This window comes from Danio rerio, chromosome 1 (assembly GCF_052040795.2).
Source record: "Danio rerio strain M-AB ecotype USA chromosome 1, GRCz13ab, whole genome shotgun sequence".
Taxonomy (NCBI): Eukaryota; Metazoa; Chordata; class Actinopteri; order Cypriniformes; family Danionidae; genus Danio; species Danio rerio.
The window spans coordinates 50,040,065-50,058,990 of NC_141021.1; the positions used below are offsets into that span (position 1 = coordinate 50,040,065).

Sequence of the window (18,926 nt, forward strand, 5' to 3'; positions counted from 1 at the left end):
CATATTGCATTTGAAGCGCAAGGTGATTGCTTTACAACTTGTGTGCTCCTGAGGTCAAAGAGACTTTGAATAAGACTACTAGGTGTTTTTTGGAATATAAAGAATTTGATTAGTGTGTAGGCACGATGGCTCAGTGGTTAGCACTGTCACCTAACAGCACAAAGGTCGCTGGTTCATGTCCCGGTCTGGCCAGTTGCCTTTTCTGTGTGGAGTTTGCATGTTCTCCCAGTGTTGGCGTAGATTTCCTCTGGGTGCTCCTGTTTCCCCCACTGTCCAAAGACATGCGTTATAGGTGAATTGGATGAACTTAATTGGCTCTAGTGTGTGTGAATGAGAGTGTTTGGATGTTTCCCAGTACTGGGTTGCAGCTGGAAGGGCATCCACTACATAAGTTGGTGGTTCATATGTTGTCTAATGTCCAATGACATCCCTAATTAAACTTACTTGACTAGTTACCCTAATTAACATAGCTAAGAATTTAAATGACACTTTAATTGTCATTTAAATAGAGCTGAATGCTAGAACCTCGCAAAATAACTAGAAAAATTCAAGAAAGACATTAGTAAGAAATTAGTTACTTGAAATAAGGAATTGAAACTATATATTTTTTTCTTTTCTAACCGAATATTAACCGTTAACTGGTCAAGCTAATATTAAAATATAATTTAATAAAATAATAATTGACATGGGCGACGCAATGGCGCAGTAGGTAGTATTATAGTACATAGGTAATATTAATCTGGGGTCGCCACAGCGGAATAAACCACCAACTTCTCCAGCATCCCATCTCTGGGAAACATCCACACACACATTCACACACACACTCACACACTGCAGACAATTTAGCATACCCAATTCACCTGTACCGCATGTCTTTGGACTATGTGGGAAATCGGAGCACCCGGAGGAAACCCACGCGAAGGCAGGGAGAACATGCAAACTCCACACAGAAACGCCAACTGAGTGGAGGTTCGAACCAGCCACCTTCTTGCTGTGAGGCACCAAATTACTGTGCCACTGCTTCACCCCTTTTATAATTTTTTTTATATATATTATTTTTTTTTTTACATTTAATTTTTTTTTGTATTGTTTGGGTTCAATTTCATGTTAACAGCTACTTTAGTAATATTATTCCAAGGAAAAAAACATGACGTGTTTAATATATATATATATATATAAACACACACATATATATATATATATATATATATATATATATATATAAACACATATATATTTATATGTATATATATATATATATATATATATATATATATATATATATATATATATATATATATATATATATATATATATATATATATATGTAATAAAACAATTAATAAAAAACAATTCACAAATAAAAATAAAATACAAAATATACATTATAAAAATACAGTATAAACAATTGTTTTGGTCAAGGCAGTATTTGTTTTTTTTTTTTCCTTTGTTTATTCTAGATTTTTATTACAATTACTTGACTATAATTCAAAGTTTTTATATAGGGGAATATTTCTTGAATTGAGCTATTCCTTTAGAAGTCCAGATGTCTTTTAAATGAACCGTGAACCAGATTATTATCTCTTTAAACAGATGGCCATTTGGTAACATTACCTAGACTTTTGGTTTGGAGAGTCACCGAGTTCATTGAGTGATGTGGAGTAATTGATGAGCTGAGCGCAGTCTGTCGTGAGGACGCTTGAAGTGAAGGTGAAATTTGAGCTGCGTTTGTGCCGTGTAGTGGTTCTGTTTTTAGACTGATATGAATTATTGATTTGCTGAAGATTTCCACCGGGAAATAAATCCCCCTGAGGAAACACGCTCTTGATCTCGAGAGCTTGACCACTCTCAGTAAATGCGGATCTATGGTCAGATTTCTCACCTGAAGGGAAAGTCGCACTGGTTCGATTCCAGGCATGTAACTGATTCCAGAACAGTGCTCTGGCAATCACATTTTTCAAGGGAGTTAATAGTCTGCAAAGATTTTGTTTGTTGTGTTTGTTTACGTACTATTAATGTTATCAAACACAACTTTTTGAGAGGAAAAAGTCTCAGTTGGGTCTTAAAGTCTCAAGTTTTGTTTTATCCATTCAGCCAATCCCAAAACAAGTCCAAATAAGAGACTGACAGAAAGATAAAAGTTGCTAGGTTTTCTAGGTTAATATGGCAAAACTCTCTTTGACATTTTTGCGTGAGATGCTAACGGTCTAATCTGATTCAATGATTTATGCTAAGCTATGCTAAGCTAAAAGTGCTATCCTGCCAAACTGGCTAAATGCATTCCGAAACTCTAGGGAACTTAGAGGGAACTTAATACGCTCATTTTGGAATCAATAAATAAAATAATTAAATCATGGCAAATAAAAAATAATAATAAATATAATATAATAATATATTATAATAAAATAAATTAGAAATATTCCTTTAAGAGACAAAAACACTGTTCTCAAAATAAACTTGAAATGTTATATAAAGTAGTGAGCATATTGAATGAAGTCAGGCCTCATTTGCATATTTAAATCAATTTAGAAAAGTTACACACACATACATTTTTATTTAATGCAATTGTAAATGTAATTAATCAACTATGGGACCATAGAGTTATCTTTGTTTTTTTTTTAACCAGTTTTGAAGTGTCTTGGCTTAAGACTTAAGTGTCTCACTTTAAATATGTGTGTACTTGTTTACTTTACACAGTATTAATTAATGATGACCTAGTTGTGCTCAATTAATGTGGTTTACAAGGACATGCTTTGTTTCCTTGTTATCAAAAACACTGGAAAATCATACCTAACCGGGTCTTTTGATAATCAAAATTTGCCACAGTTTTCCTGAGAAGGTTGGGTTGTGAATAGAAGGGTAAGGCCATATAATAACGTTTTTATAGTATAAAAACATTACGTCAACAGAGAGTCCTTGTAAACCATATATACAAGTACATGTGTGTGTAGCTCTTATCATGGACAATGTAGGGCACTGTTGACAATGTACCTCCTCCGTAACACAGCTGGAGGGAAAGAGCTCCATCCATCTTAGAAAGACAGACAAAGATGCTCTTTGAAAGCTCGAATAAGCCACGACTGATTCCCCACTACATTACACTGGACTGGGAATTCATGGAGTCGGACATTTTGTGTTCATGATTTAGACTAAAAAAGTGAGTTTTATCCCTCCTGAATTATTAGCCCCCCTGTTCATTTAATCCCCAAATTTCTGTTTAACAGACAGATTTTTTCAACACATTTCTAAACATAATAATTTTAATAACTCATTTCTAATAACTGATTTATTTTATCTTTGTCATGATGACAGCATATAATATATTTCAAGATATTTAGCTTAAATAGACATTCAAATTATGACTTGATTAACTCTTTAAGGCTTGATCAACTAGGAAAGTTAGGGTTATTAGACAAGTTATTGTATAATGATGGCTTGTTCTGCAGCCAACAAGAACATTATTAGCCCTCTTCAGCTTTTTTTAAAAAAAAGCTGAAGAGGGCTAATAATTTTGACCCTAAAATGTTTTTTTTTAAGAAAATCAAAACTGCTTTTATTTTTGCCAAAATAAAACAAATCAGACTTTCTCCAAAAGTAAAAAAAAATTTCAGGAAATACTGTGAGAAATTCCTTCCTCTATTAAACATCATTTGGGAAATATAAAAAATAAAACACAAATAAAGCATAAAATACATACAAAATATGAAGCATTCCATTGTATTTATTAATATGCCTCTTACTTTTGTGAGTTTAGCTTGACACACCAAAATTAGACACTTTGTCTTTGACCGATAAATAAAAGCTATTGATTTCCATAATGCAATATAAATAAATAGAAGTAATGCATATCTTCTGTGATATAGCAACCAGCAAGTCTCTGTTTAGCAATGGAGGGGAAACTGACTTCTAGTATTTGGATCCATCTGCTGGAAATCCTGCAAACTGCAGCTTTAATGGACAAAACTCGTGGATATCTGCAGTGGTGTAAAGTAACAAATATGCAAACTGCTGTTTAAGTAGTTTTTCTTCAGGAATTATAATTTACTAAGTAGTTTTTCAATTTGTATATTTACTTTCCTTTGAGTACATTTTTAGTGCAGTATTGGAACTTTTACTATTTTCTTTCAACCTGCAGTCACTACTTTATTTTTTTCTTGTCTACAGAGATTTAAAAAATCTTGTGATTCCTATCCAGTCAAATCTCAAATAGAAAGTAAATCACATCATAACGAACTACCTGAAGACATGGGGAATTTATAATTGCAGCAATCCGTTTGGAAGCATTGAAAGTGTCCAAGAAGATGGCCAAAATCTTTACACAAATTGACCAAGAGACTGTTTAGATCAGGGGTCTCAAACTCGCGGCTCGCGGGCCATTTGCGGCCCTCAGTGCAATGTTTTGTGGCCCGGGCCGACCGCTGTACACTGACAGAATCAGCGGAGCGGGGAGAGAGAGCGCTCCCCGCTCCGCTGATTCTATCCGTACACAGCGGTCACTGGCATTCCCCGCCCGCCGTGTAAACAAAGGGGCTGGGATGCCGGTGACGTCACCACGCACCCCGCCCCTTTGTTAGACGCTGTGACGGGCGGGAAGTGTTAGGAGGGAACTCGCGCCGGCCAGAACCAAGGTAAGCTGTTCCCGTCCCTGCCTGCCACTTAGCTACCTATCTGCAGCCTGCCACCTACCTAGCTACAGCCTGCATCTTATATATATTATAGGTAGATACAGACTGGTACAGACTGATGTGACTGGAGTGGGGTGGGGGTGTTTTATTTATACATATATATATATATAAGATTTGTGAGAAGAAGCGCTGTCAAGTCTCTGGCAGCAAGGAGTAGGCAAAAGATGCCATGTTCAGAAGAACTGTTCATAATCTTCACTCAATGTTCTATTAATGTTCAGGATACTTCATGTTCAGAAGAAATAATTAAAACTGTTAATAATGACATTTGAGGACTTTTATTTGTGAAATCCCTTATGCGGCCCAGCCTCACCAAGACTTTGCCTCCTGCGGCCCCCAGGTAAATTGAGTTTGAGACCCCTGGTTTAGATGCATGTGACTGATGAATAGATGACGGATGTTTACTGTAAGATGACCAAAATGGCCTTATACACCCAGCAGGTGTCATATTGACGTTGTCCCCCAACCTCGTGGGGACGTTGCATTTTGTTTGGAAATGAAAATCGGGTTGACATCAAAACCCAACTTCAGGCCGACATCAATGTCTAACGTCCAACCTAAATCAACCAAATATGAACATCAAATGAAGCTACAGCTTGATGTTGTGTGGACGTTACTAATATGTCGTCTATCAGATGTTGGACTGTGGTTGCCATTCCTGATGAATAAATGTCAGTATTTGATGTCAGTATGACATTGCTGGCTCAACGTTGGATTTTGGTCACTTTCTAACACAACGTAAAATCAACCAAATATCAACATCATTTGACGTTGTTATTGGACATCAAAATAACGTCCTTAGATGCTGGCTAGACATTTAATTTTGGTCACCTAACCAAACCTAACCCACAACCTAAATCTAAGCTAGTATTAACGTCTGATGTTGTGTGCCTGCTGGGCAATCACTAAATGCACTACAGAATGTTACGTTTACACACATCCACGAATTACATGCTAATGCATCAGCTTTTTACAGCGTAATACTATTCACAATTACTTTTGAAAGGTCTTTTACTCATACTGAGCAATATTTACAGCAGATACTTTTACTCTACTTGCAATACATTTTTAGGCAAGTAATGGAACTTTAACTCTTTCCACCACTGCATATCTGTAATTCTGAACACCAGAGTTAACATTTGTTAGTTTGGCATAATTGAGGGTTTGGCATAATTTAACATGTTTAATTCTCAAGTCAGTTATTATTTTTATTTTAATTTTTTTGTAAGAGGAAGAACTACAAAATGTGAAAAAATATTCATTTAAATCTTGAATAAGGGCGACACGCTATAGGTGAATTGAATAACCTAAATCGGCCGTAGCGTATGTTTGTGAATGTGGGGTTTTTGGGTGTTTCCCAGTACTGGGTTGCAGCTGGAAGGGCATCCAGTGTAAAGCAAATCCTGGAATAGAAGGGGGTTCATTCCGCTGTGACGACCTCTGATGAATAAAGGGACTAAGCCGAAGGAAAATGAAGTAATGAATGATTAGATGTAATAATTAAAGTTTTAGTCAATACTGGTTTCTCAAAAGAACATTTAACACTTCTTAAACACATTTATTCTTAGTGTGAAGAACATTTTAATAATCTAAAGAAGCATTTTTCGATGAAAAGAACCATTTTTGAAATGCAAAGATTGTCAAAGAATAATGAATGCCTTTCGCAAACATTGTTTTCAAGTAGTCAGAAAAGAAAACGTCATTTTACTGTGTTAAAGATATTTTAAAGAGATTGATGACAAAACTTTGTCATCATTTACTCACCCTTTAATTGCTTCCAATTTTCTTTTACTATTGAACGAAAAATAAAAAAAAAATGTCTGAAGCCTGTAACTATTAACTTCCATAATATTTGTATTCCCACTATGGATGTCAATGGTTACAGGTTTTTTATTTCTTCAAAAAAAAATTTTTTGTGTTCAACGGAAAAAAAGGTTTGGAACCACTTGAGGGTAAGTAAAAAGTTGGTAAAATGTCATTTTTGGATGAAATATCCCTTTAAGTCTGGAGAAATCTGAATTCACATTGCATATCAGTAGAGTTAAACCGTTATGACCACTAGAGGTCACACTTAAAGCATCTCTAGACCATCATTCTTATCTGTTCTTTTATTTAAAAAGTGTCTTGTTTTGTATAAACTAAAACCAACAATCCTGTTTTATTTACTCAATGCTCTTAGTGTTGCATTTTAATACTCTTCAAGTGTCAAATTTAGATATTGCATGCTGAAAATGGAAATTTTGCACATGAATAGTCAAATATTCATTCATTCATTAATTTTCCTTCGGCTTAGTACCTTTGTTCATCAGGGGTTGCCACAGCGGAATGAATTGCCAACTTATCCAGCACGTTTTACGCAGCAGATGCCCTTCCAGCTGCAACCCGGTACAGGGAAAATTGTCAAATAAAAATTGGAATATAATCAATTAAATTGGCTAAATCACTAGGAGCTTAGTTAATGCACTAAACTGCCAGTCTTCTGCAAGTCTAGTCTTTCTCTTCCTTGTGCACACATCATTTAAATACACTGTGGATGCCTGCTTTTCCTGTCAGACACATTTTTTTACACTGACAGAATTCTTTACATATCCAGAGCTCATACACATGCGACTGGAGTCCCAGGAGACTGTCAAACGCTGCAGTATGGACTGCATTATATGCTTATGGTCTACAATGTCACATTCTATATACAATAATGAAGTGATTTTTTTTCTGGCTATGATATAGTTTAAATATAAGTTTAATCTATCATTGTAATTATGAAGCTCAATGTTCAATGTATTTATGCATAAACCAAAATTGTATTTGTACACTATAAAATATACTCCTTCATGTTTTCTCAACACAGATCGATTAAGTTAACTTAATTGTTTTTGCAAATTAAAGTGGACTGAACATAAAATAATTAAGTTGTCCGAAATGACTTGAACAATGAGCAAAAGTCATTTTTGAGAGTACAAAATATATTTATGAAAAGGTACGTTTAAAACATATTTTGACAATTTGTTTTTATTGTTCTCAATGAAAATAATTTTTATTTTATTTTTATTAATTAATTATTTTTATTTATACATTTAATTATTTGTATTTATTTATTTTTTTAATAAAATTTTATTATTTATTTTATTACATTTTTTTTATTTTAAAAATGTTCATTTTATTAGACAAATGCAGCTATACACCAACATACTGTGCTACATAACTGCACAAAAAATCTATTTAGAGTTATAATAAATATATTTTTATTTTAGTTTATTTTACTTTTTTATTATTTTATTTAATTTATTATTATTTTAATTGTATTAATTAATTTATAATTTAATTTTATAATTGTTTTTTATTTTATTTATTTATTATTTTATTTTTATTTTTTATAATTTTTAAATTGTATTATTATTTTATTGTTTCTTTATTTCTTTATTTTATTTTATTAATATTTTAATTTTAATTTTTTTAAATTACTTATTATTTTATTTTATTATTATTTTATTATTATTATAACATCTATTTATTATTTTATTTTATTATTATTTTTAATTTTTACATTTATTTTATTTTATTTATTATTATTATTTTATTATTACTACTATTATTTATTTAAAAATTATTGGACAAAAGCTGCTATCCACGCAACATACTGTGCTACAAAACTGCACAAAAATCTATTTAGAGTTGTAATAAATAATATACATATAATTTTATTTTATTTCAGTTTATTTTATTTTATTTTACCATATGGGACTAAAACTGCTGTCCATGTAACATACTGTGTTACATAACTCCAAAACAAATCTATTCAAAGTTGTAATAAATTGACATTTGAAAGACAAGGAATAGCAATATTATTATTCAGAATCACTGCACATTTCTCTGTATATCTGTTAATCCATGCATTGAACCTGATCTGAGACAGATGGTAATGATCAGAACAGCGTTTCCACCACAAACAGACGTTTGCTATTTTAGTTTTGCCATCTGATGTTGAGCAGTTCTTCTCACTGTCTCTCTCCGTTTGCATTCAGGGAAAGGTTTTTTTTTATTAGCTGGTATGATGGATGGTTGCTGGTGGACTGTGTATTCCCACATGCAGTGCTGTAAATCCTGACCTGCTTATCCTATGGTCTTTCTGCGTAATTAAATGGGGGTGGAGGAGATCCAACTTAAGCCCCTTGGAGAAACAAGTGACATCTGATCACAGTGCTGCAAATGAATGCAGTCAGTAATATATGTAGTTACATTAAATAAAAATATTTTTTGTAAACATATTTTAATTATAAAAACAAATTAATATCAAAACAAGATTATATTTTTTAATTTAATTTAATTTAATAATTTTTTTCTGGTAGCATTTCACAACCACTAAGTGTCCAGAGATATTTTATTTCATTTCTTTTCATTTTAATTATAATTTTAGTTATCAGTTTCATGTTCAGTGAAATATTTTGCATTGATTGTTTACATATTTATTTTTATTTTTTTATTTTTTTTAATTTATTTTATTTTGTATTTGATTTTTTTTATTTTATTTTATTTTATTTTATTTTACATTTATTTTATTTTATTTTATTACCAAGACTGCATTAACCTGGCCACAAATACAATAATAATTTATACTAATCATCTCATATCTTATTTTATTTTACAATTATTTTATTTTATTTTACTTTATTTTATTTTATTTTTTATTTTATTCTATTTTATTTTATTGTATTGACCAAGGCTGCAATAACCTGGCCAGAAATACAATAATAATACGAATCATCTTATATCTTATTTTTTATTTTGTTTACTTTCAGATTTTTCAGATTATTTTGACAATCCTAGTCTCCTTAGTTATCTTAATTCTCAGTTTTCCTCTTTGGTTTCTCATTACTCCATTGAGTAGGTTAACTGTGTCTTGTTTGGTTACTCGTCATTTTCATTTTCTGTGACTTTTGATCAATTGCTTTAAAAAATCTTGAATATAAAGCAATGTACATCTTCAATTCATTTATTTTATTTATTGTATTAGTATTTAGACTGTTAAATAAATATTTGTATGGATGTTTATTTTTTTATATCAGTTATATGCACATGTATACATTGTACATGTGCAGAAAATGGACCCATGTGAGCACACAGTACAATCATTTTTTGGTCTAATATGGGGGATGGTTGTGGGGTTTGTCATTGGCCAAAAGTGACTGATAATTGTGTGGCTCTTCGGGGGGTTAATGCTGGATAAAACTAGTTAATTATCTAAAGTGCTGTCGCTTAAGGGCCTGATAAGATGATCAGTCAAAGACAGAGAGACAGACAATGAGGCATAGAGAAAAAAACAGAGTAAGTACAGAGCACAGGCAAAAATAATTGTGATTTGGTTTAGAATTAAAGGCTTGTTTCATGTGGTAGTCTGTCGAGGTCCTTTTAGGCGACGGAAATGTCATGAAGCAAATTGGTGTTAAAAATAAAAGGAAAATGACATCATGATAACTCTGATTGGCTGATGGCACCATCAGAATAGCATGAGCTCTTAAAGGGAGAGAGCCTTCTTCTGTTGAATGTAAAGAAAGATGTTCTGAAGAATTGTGATTATTAGTTTCAACTTCCACTGACTTTTATTGTTGGTAAAATACACAGGAAGACAGTTGAAACTGAAACTGGCAGAACAACATGAAAAACCATGGCAAAAACGGTCCCAAAACTGCTACAACCCCCGAGCAATGGAAAGAAATACTGGCTCCTTTGAGTCACCTCTCAGCCTAATTCTTAAAAGCTTTCGGGTTTACTGTTAGGAACCCGTTAGACTCGTGATTTTCTCAGCATGGCCGTGCAAAAGCCAACAAACATGAGTCAGTTTGGACCAGGTGGATGTTGCGGTGCAAACACTGTTCCTTTATTGTTTTTCCATATTACGTAATATTAACGTCTCTCTAGTTTTATGAGCAACAAATCAATTTCATACAGTACTCAAAAATATGTTTGCTGCTTGTTCAATAGACTTGTTTAAAATGAGCTGAAACAACAAAATTCTTGAGTTTTTTTCTGACAAAAATGTTTTATGTTCAACTTAAAATTGTAAAAAATATTGAGTTCACTTAATTGATTTGCATTGGGAGGACATCAAGGGATTGTGTGGAACCTAGCATTCTATACTGTAAACTTTTAAGTGCACTGTAAAAAAATAATAATCTGGGTTCCCCACAATTCCTTCATGTTGTCCCAACACAAACAATTAAGTTAATTTACTTGTTTTTACAAATGTAAGTCGATTAAACATAAAAAAATTAAGTGGTTGATTGAACATAAAACAACGATCGTACACTTCAGGGACCAGCCAAGGCTAATCACACCGGTGTGATCATATGCGTGAAAGGCTTAATTAGAATTATTAAGCCACTTTTTCTGTACGGTTCGGCACGGCACAGTTTAGCTTACTTCAATTAAGTTTTTCTCAACTCGGTTTGCATTTCCACTCCAACTTATTACCATTTAAAATGTGTGGAAATACAGCTATAGTTTTACTGTTGTGACATCTTCATAAAGGCAACATTTAAAAATGCAGAACACAAACCAACTCATAATACAGAGGCAATAGATGCTACCAATGCAATGGTGTTCTAGAGCGTTGACTATTTAAATATAGTTAGTGGATTTGATCTTGCAAATCTAATAATGCTGAAACTTATTCTCTCTGACCAATCAGTGATCAGCAGTTTGTATGAGTCATGTTTTGTTAAAATTACAACTTCCTTAGAACTTCACCTATCTATTATCTAACACAATCTCATAGCAATTCGAAACTTTACGTATGAATTCATACAATCTCATTCATAAAATTTAGTATGATTTGTTTATCCTCCAATGACGGTTGAGTTTAGGGGAGGGGTTGGGTGCCATGCCTTCTTTTTAAAATTCGTAAGAATACTTGCAAATTAGCTACTAAACAGACAAAACGTAAAGTAGTTGCGTTTCCTCAAAAGGATATGGAGATATGGAGCTTTGTGGAAAGGCAAACTATGCCATACGAAGCAGTGGAAAAGCTGAGCAAATAACCATTTCAAATATAAAGAACCTTTGTGTGGAATGAAAAGTTTCTGTGATTGTTAAAGGTTCTTCATTGAGCAATCAATGGTAATAAAAAAAGCATTAGATCTGTTTGTAGTTCGGACGACTTGTGCTGTAACACATGGTTTCCAGTCTCCCATCAACACTGGCCAGAAACACAACGATAACAGAAACCAGAGGAAGCAGGCAGCGGCTTCAGTTCTAAAACATTGCTTGGCATTTTGTGTGTTTTTTGCTCTTCTGCGTGTCTGTGTTTGTGTCCATCTTCCTTTTTGTTTGACATTTGGACTAAAGGAGCTGCAAAAGATATTACAAGGAATGAGAATCTATCATTCTAGGTTAGTGTGATTTCACCAAGCAGGACATGTTCCTGGATGAACATCTATGTTGGTCCCGGAACAACATTCCAATCAGCCAATCAGAATTAAGGGATATGTTTACAGTTTATTTTCAGTTTGGGCTTAGAGTTGAAGTTTTGTGCTTCTACATGATTGATATCCAACTACTGTCTGTCTGTCTGTCTGTCTGTCTGTCTGTCTGTCTGTCTGTCTGTCTGTCTGTCTGTCTGTCTGTCTGTCTGTCTTGAGATTCAGAGGTTATTTATTAGCAGGACCACCCTTTCCTCTCCTCTCCACACCTCCTTTCCTCCCCCTTGTCCTCATGAGACTGTCCTTTCCTCAGCTCCTCTAATGTCTTGCAGATGCTCAGGCCAGTAAACACCTCAATACGGATCTTTCTGTCAGTCTAACTCCCACCTTCAGTCACCGGCACTCCTGTAAATGCACAGTAATGCAGAGAACTTTTGAGGTCAAGCTTGTACAAGATTTTTGTTGAGGTGTTTAGGACAAATTCTGAATTGATGTATTTGTTTTTTTTGTTTATTTTAACAATTGAACGTTTAGGTCATTCATTTAGTCGTTCATTTTCTTTCAGCTTAGTCCCTTATTTATTAGGGGTCGCCAGAGCGGAATGAACCACCAACTATTTTCCAACATCCAGCTGCAATGGTACTCGCGAGAGCAATTTGAGATCTTAAAAAGCATACACAGCAGCCTCTGGTGGATTCGCAAAAACAAAAATTGCAAAAAAAAAAAAAGAAAACTTGCTGGGACGTATTTGGCACTCTTTAGAAATATATATAGGGGTATGTATCAATAATGAGCCTGGGTTGCAACATTTAGGCATGTTGTAATAGTTATTGTGTATGATAATAAATGCTTTATTAACTCAACTTTATGCCGTTTTGTGAGCTAATCTAAACTATTTATGCATTGTAAATCCCTTATTCATATTGTGCAGTTATTATGAAGTGTTACCTTACTTTAAATTACAAATAATAATAATAATAATTTAAAGTTAAAAATGTTTTACAATATTGATGTATAAACTTTTTTTTTAAATTCCAAAACATTTCCACTTTCACACTTTTGCTTGTGCTAGTGTCTCAACATTTTCTTTTATATCTTCAGTTTTACTGTACTTATTACTACTGAAATTCCTTCAGTCTGATATTGTAATCATTTTTTCTCTCGCAGTGATGTAATGCTTTTCTCCACGCTCTGTGCTGGCACAGTGTTTCTCTCCTTCTCTTTGTCTTGTTCATTTTTATCATTAATGCTCCGTTTTTATTCTACTTACACTGTAAAAGGCTCCTTCTTCATAATGTCTGAAAAATACCGTGCTTCGTTTTTCACTCCGGGCCTTGTGCTAATTGAGGCTATAGCGTGACGTTCCTGTAGTTTAGGACTCCCTGGGAAAAGAATATTCTCGATTTTTAGAACCAGCTCAGTTCTCTGGGAGCCGTAAAACTTCAAGACATAAAGTAAATGCCAAGCGCTGCTTAATAAACGTTCTTTTCTTTGCGATTAGAGGAGTCATTTTTACTCTGTGAATGTGTGGGATTGTGTGTTTGTTGCCCTGTTTATGGCTCAAAGCTTCCAGAGGAAGAAAACAGAAAGCTGGAGGGACTTTTTTTTTTTTTAATACTCCAAAAATATTGTTGTTGTTTTTTCACAGCAGTGCCATCGCTGAACCATTTTGCATTCCAAAAAACAAAAGTGATCTTTAGGTGGATAGACCTGAGAGAAACGACAGTCAAATAATGTTATTATTCAGCTTAAAAGTGACATTTAAAGGCTTAACCATGTAAATTAGGAAAGTTCGGGTAATTAGATAAGTCATTGTAAAATGATAGATTGTTCTGTAGACTATCAAACACAAAATACTGCTTAAAGGGGCTAACATTGACGTTAAAATGGTTTTAAAAAATTAAATAAAACCGCTTTTATTCTAGCTGAAATAAAACAAATCAGTCTTTCTCCAGAAGAAACAATATTATCGGAAATACTGTGAAAAATTCCTTGCTCTGGTAAACATCATTTGGGAAATATTTGAAAAAGAAACAAAAAGGGTAAGAGGGCTACAACAGTAACCAAGATGTTTTTCCTTCTTTTGAACCCAAAAGAAGATATTTTGAGAATATTATGTTGAAAACGAGTACCCATTCACTTCCATAGTATTTGGATTCCGTACTATGCATGTCAACGGCTGCCAATTTACAAACTCTTCACGATATCTTCTTCTTTGTTTACCAGACAAAAGAGAAACACACAACGGTTTAGAACCACTTGAAGTTCAAGTTGTCATGTTGTGGGTGAACATTAGTATTAAGAAAATTGACCTCCCTGAAATAGACAGCACATTTCACACACTTTACTGGGGACTGTCAACATTAGTTTGACAAACATTGGCCAGGCCTGTTATTTAAGTATACCACAGTAAATGCCGAACATGACTGTATGAAGATATCACTACAAGCCACAGAATGCAATGCATCACTGCTGCATTCATAGTGTATTACTGTCCTCTTTTATGGTTGGATAGAGTGAATGAACAGAGCCCAATAAGCACAAACTACAATTTCCCGCCTTTCCTCACCATCATCATAAACTGCCTCTTGTTTAACTGGGACTCTGGGAGTTATAAAACTGAGAACTATAGACGAAAACCTTTGGGGCGACCCGTATATTACCTGTAGGGAGCTGGGAGCTGTCAGTTCCAATATCATTTTCTCTGCTAAGCAACATTAAGGGATAAAAGTGAAGCTTTATTGTTGCTATCTGATTAAAGACATCAACAGTCTGAAGTGCTGGTCTGAAGAAGTGTTAACTGATTTTTTATTTTTTTTTATCTAATTTTAAGATTTTACAATTATACTTGATGTGCATTTCCTGAAAGTTTTAGTTTTCTCTTAAGGCTGGTTTCTTTTTTAAATGCAAGAATCTCAATTTTTAAAGACAATTCTGTTTTTAAAAAAATGTATACCATCTACAAGCAGTATGTATATTACACAACTTGAAACTTTTTTAAATGTAATATTTTATTTTATTATTTAACAATAAATGTGTTGTTTTTTATTATTTTATTAACATTATTATTTTTTTAGATCATAGTTTCTTATATCATATTTTTATTTTATTTTGTGGTTTTAGTTTTATATTCCATTTGTAATTTCAACTTAATTTAATCACATCCAAAATAAAGGTGTGTGTTTACATAAAATCTGTCTGCATACTTTATATGTTTATTTTGTAAATACTCATATAAATGCATATATTTGAGAAAATGTTTAATTATATGTGAATATGATATAATATGGATAAGATACAAATTATAAATACATTTAAATATCTATGTAAATATATTTATTTAATCTCTGCTTTAATCTCTTAAATAATTATGTAAACTATACTTTAATCTATAATAATAATAAAATATAATTTACATTATATAAAGTATAATAATAATAATTATTATAACAATGATGATGATTATGATGATGATGGTGATAATAATGATCATTATTATTATTATACTTTATATAATGCAATCTATACCTTATTATATTATTATTATTATTATTATTATTATTATTATTGTTGTTGTTGTTGTAAATGGTATTATTACTATATTACTAATATAGTAGTCATTATTATAGTTATTATAATTTACATTATATAAAGTATAATAATAATAACATCAATAATAATAATAATAATAACTATTATTATTATTATTATTGTTATTATTGTTATTATTATAAAGTGTGGTTTAAATTATATAAAGTATAATAATAATAATAACAATAAATATGATATTAATAATAATTGTGGCAACGCGATGGTGCAGTAGGTAGTGCTGTCGCCTCACAGCAAGAAGATCACTGGTTCGAGCTTTGACTAGGTCAGTTGGCATTTCTGTGTGGAGTTTGCATGTTCTCCTCGTGTGCGTGTGGGTTTTCTCCAGGTGCTCCTGTTTCCCCCACAGTCCAAAGACCTGTGGTACAGGTGAATTGAGTAGGCAAAATTGTCTATAGTGTATGAGTGTGAATGAGTGTGTATGGATGTTTCTCAGAGATGGGTTGCAGCTGGTATTTCATTAAATTTAATCTAAAAATGACATTTACATTTATTTATAAGACTGGCCTGCTTTAGTCTGGAAATGTTCCCACTGTTCATTTCTAGAAATATTCCTAAATGTCACGTCCTATATCGGTCTTAATGGTGGCAGTTTCCTTTTACTCCAGACAGATAGCAGATCTCTGATTTAGAGCTTTTAGGACAGTGTTCGTCCTCAGTTCAGTGACAAAGCCGTTCATTCTGGAGGGTTCACAGTGACCTCATACTGCTGATCTGAAGAAAAGAGAGCATTCATTCTCCCAGCAGAGCCACAAAAGAGGAGATTGAGGAACAGAAGGAGATGCAGAAACAGATGAGAGGATGGATGGATGGAGAGCTTGTCACATTTTGGCCTGAATGCTGATATTAGAGTAAATGCCCAGAAGGGGTTTTTAAGGGAAATACCGGTCAGTGAATACGGTCACAGAATACAGTCAGTCTGGTATTTTTCTCAATACAGTTGAAGTCAATATTATTCACCCTCCTGTGATTTTGTTTTCTTTTTCAAATATTTCCCAAATTATTTTTAACAGAGCAAGGTATTTTTTACTGTTTTTGCTATAATGTTTTTTCTTCAGGAGAAAGTCTTTTCTGTTTTATTTTTCGGCTAGAATAAATGCAGTTTTTAATTTTATTTAAACACTATTTTAAGGTCAATATTATTAGCCCCTTTCTTTTGTCTACAGAACAAACCATTATTACACAATTACTTTTTTTAAATTGCACATATTCATTGCACTACATTGCACTGATTCATTCATCTGAGCTGTACACACCCACTGTACAGAACATTTGTAATTGTCTATCTATCTGCACACTTCTGATTATTAATAGCAACCTGTACATACAGTTGAAGTCAGAATTATTAGCCCCCCCTTTTAATGTATTTTTTTTAATATATTTTCCAAATGATGTTTAACAGAGCAAGAAAATTTTAACAGTATGTCAGATAATATTTTTTCTTCTGGAGAAAGTCTTATTTGTTTTATTTTGGCTGTAATAATAGCAGTTTTTAGATTTTTAAAGCACAATTTTTAGCAAATGTTTACAAATACAAGCGCAGCCGTTTAGAGCTCATTTCTGGTTGATGATGTCAGAATTTACCAGTATTTTGGAATGGATGTGTGAATAGTGTTTTCCGAAAAAATTCTGTAACATCCTCACCTGTGTGAACAGTGATTTTTTTAATTTTACGGTAAAGTCCTTTCGGAAATTTTCCGGATATTTACCAGTATCACTGTGTGAAAGGGGCTGAGGGGCAAGTAATTTATTAAATAAAGAAAAGATTTACGCAGCTTCTCCTACCACAGCAAATTCAGTTTTTACTGTTGATATTTGGTGCAAAATCCGGAAATGTCGATTTTGTTCTCTTTGACTCGTTGGATGGAAACGCTGCTTTATTTCAACCCGGGCTCATTGTGGAAACGTAGCCCCACGGACGTTTCTGCGGACCGCGAAATACGTCCCGGAAAGCCGCTGTGCGAGCTTTTTTTGCGTCCCGAATTCCTCTAGGGAGCGCGCGCCGTTCGCGCCCACGCTGTTCTCGCGCGAAAAGCCGCCGGAGGCCGCTGTGGAGCGACTGTCCGTCCGACTGGCCGGCCGAACGATCGACTGGGCGGCCGCCTTCCTCCTCCTCCTCCTTCCCTAAACCCAAGCGACGGTTTGCAAAAGCCATCCAGAAAAAAAAAGCAAAAGCCCTTGTCTTTGATTTCGACCGCGTTTTCGGATCCCGCCATGTTCTCGCCCTTATTTTTCGGATTCTGTTTTTCATCTTACCTGATTTCCGGAACCGCACTTCCCCGGACCCAATCCAGGTCGTCCCCGCGGCCGGCTCCTTCTCCTCTGGGTCTCCGCTCCGCCGACGTAACGCTGCGAGCTAAGCGGACAAACTGGTAGCAGGAGGCGAGCCGTCGGCCAGCGAGCGCGAAGAGGAGGAGCGAAGCGGCGCCACACCGTCCCGCAGCGTTCACTCGAGAAAAACTAAACGCGGTCGTAAGTACCTCCGGCCACATAAATCGCGGTCTCCAGAAACGTCTGCGGGGCTACGTTTCCAGAATGAGCTTGGGTTGCTCTATTCACACATCTTTTATGCAATATTCCAGTTTTGTGCATTAACTTAATTCACATCTTTGGATGGAAACATAGCTATTGACAGATAAGCATCACACACACACACACACACACACACACACACACACACACACACACACACACACACACACACACACACACACACACACACACACACACACACACACACTCAAATGAAATGCATGACTAAAACTCCTGACAACAAATGTTTTTATGTTATTTGAACTTAATTTTTTTAGTTATACAAAGTTTACCCTAATTATTTTGAGTCAGTTTGATTGATGTAAGTCGAGATCATTTAAAATGTTCAGTTGATTCAACTAAAAAAATTGAAGGCAGCAAGATTTTTATAGTGCACACACACACACTCTCTCTTTCAAGCTGGGTGTCATTCTGATCAATTAATCAGGGTGTGTTAAAATCTCCACCCCCTTCATTTCAGAGCCGGCCGATAAAAGGATAGAGAAAAGACCCATGCTTCTGTTTGGGTCACATGATCAGATGTTGTGGCGATAGCAGCTGGCCTTTTCCATCTTAACACACACACACTCACTCTCTGCCCTGGCACACACATCAAGCTCTCTCTCTGCATCTCCAGTTCATGTGTGTGTGAGTGTGTGTGTGTGCATGTGTGACAGCTGTCTGC

General features: G+C 34.1%; 1 protein-coding gene and 1 long non-coding RNA gene across 14 annotated transcripts in view; one reads left to right on the plus strand and one right to left on the minus strand.

Moving 5' to 3' along the window:
- The window catches only part of sh3pxd2aa (SH3 and PX domains 2Aa), a 168,043-nt gene that overhangs the window by 84,733 nt on the left and 64,384 nt on the right, over nt 1–18,926 (plus strand). The window lies entirely within an intron of this gene.
- LOC141386350 (uncharacterized) overlaps nt 10,259–18,926 on the minus strand; it is an 80,865-nt gene continuing 72,197 nt past the window's right edge. The window contains exon 6 of the long non-coding RNA XR_015476988.1: nt 10,259–12,505. This is a non-coding gene — a long non-coding RNA (uncharacterized LOC141386350). The remainder of the gene's footprint in view (nt 12,506–18,926) is intronic.